Genomic DNA, 1,659 nt, shown 5'->3' with positions numbered 1-1,659 from the left:
CTAATTCACTAATGGCTTCTTCAATTATTAGCTGGAATGCATCTATAAAGAGACATTTCTCCGCAGCTACTCTGGAGTTACTCAGGAAAACAACTCATAAAGAGTAATACTTAGACCTTCTCCTTTGTTTACCAGGCTTCAAAATATGGAGTTGTTTTCCTATCTTCCAAAACTGAACAATTAATTTCTTTATAAAGTAGCATTTTTGAACTCATATATTCAAAAATATCTGATGTCTTCAAACCATTATAGTTAGTAAACTTATTGACATACAAATTGCCACATCTTTAGACACTAGGAGCCTCTTCAAGCTGGCTCTAAGTCCTTTAGCTTTGACCCTGGTAGTCTCTGATAGCTCTGCTCATGTCTGCAGTGACAAGATGTCTCACAGTTATCTGCAACAATTTTCACCCAGGCCGCTAGAATCAGACATCACTCCCAAAACGCTTTTGTTTGTTTGTTTCTTTAGGAAGGAAATCATATTTATTAAGTACCATCTGAGCTCCAGGGATGCTCACTGCTATTATTTTGATCTTTTCAGGGGTTAGAACTAGAACATACAAATATATATATTTTAAAGAGAAAGCATCTCATGATTTCACAATAATTCTTTCAATTCAATTTCAGAATGTCAGGAGTTTGACTTACCCTTGTCTATTGCACATCTGTATCTCACGTCTCCTCCCTGAGAAGCTGGTTTTCAAGATCACTAGGGAAGGAAATTAAAATGTCACATGATTATATACAGTTGACTCTGGAACAATGCAGGGGTTAGGGGCACCGATCCTCCGCACAGTTGAAAATCCTAGCATAACTTTTTAATCCCCTAAAACTTAACTACTAATAGCCTACTGTTGACCAGAAGCCTTACCAATAACATAAACAGTCAATTAACACATATTTTGTATATATATTATATACCAGATTCTTACAATAAAGTAAGCTAGAGAAAAGAAAAATGTTATTAAGAACATCATAAGGAAAATACATTTACAGGACTATAAAAAATGTGCATGTAAGTGGACCAGAGAAGTTCAAACCTGTGTTGTTCAAGGGACAACTGTATTTGCTCAAGCCCACATTCTATTCACAACAACCTCAAAATAACAATCCCAATATTAACATAATCAAAGTGATTGTTGAAAGCAGTTGAATATTTTTGCTCATATTTTCTCCCTTCTCTCTCAATTTCTGCTTATTTACATTGTCAGAGCATATAAACATTACATACTATATTCTTTCCTTTATAGTCCCAATTTAGTATTAGTTGTATGAACAAATACACACAATTAACATTTACCCCCAGTCTTTACATCAATGCCTCTGGCTATTTTGTTTACAGCTCACATTCTAGTAAATTCCATAGGAGGAGCTTAGAGGAACAATATTTCCTGAACTCTTGCATACAGGTAAGAGTTTGCCTGTGGTCTTTATACGGGAAAGTCAGCTTGCCTTGATTTATTTTTTTTTTTTAAAGATTTTATTTATTTGACAGAGAGAGACACAGCGAGAGAGGGAACACAAGCAGGGGGAGTTGGAGAGGGAGAAGCAGGCTCCCCGCTGAGCAGGGAGCCCGACGTGGGGCTCGATCCCAGGACCCTGGGATCATGACCTGAGCCGAAGGCAGACGCTTAACGACTGAGCCACCCAGGCGCCCCA

At 37.5% G+C, this 1,659-nt stretch overlaps 1 long non-coding RNA gene across 1 annotated transcript in view; it reads right to left on the bottom strand.

Moving 5' to 3' along the window:
* Positions 1-306: 306 nt before the first annotated feature.
* Positions 307-1,659, bottom strand: part of LOC145716684 (uncharacterized) — a 5,308-nt gene continuing 3,955 nt past the window's right edge. The window contains exons 2-3 of the long non-coding RNA XR_014139481.1: positions 1,301-1,421; positions 307-709 (exon numbers count right to left, since the gene is read on the bottom strand). This is a non-coding gene — a long non-coding RNA (uncharacterized LOC145716684). The remainder of the gene's footprint in view (positions 710-1,300; positions 1,422-1,659) is intronic.

Source organism: Leptonychotes weddellii, chromosome 13 (genome assembly GCF_054177405.1).
Source record: "Leptonychotes weddellii isolate Sample4059 chromosome 13, ASM5417740v2, whole genome shotgun sequence".
In the NCBI taxonomy this organism is placed as follows: Eukaryota; Metazoa; Chordata; class Mammalia; order Carnivora; family Phocidae; genus Leptonychotes; species Leptonychotes weddellii.
This window is presented reverse-complemented; position numbering and strand designations above follow the sequence as displayed.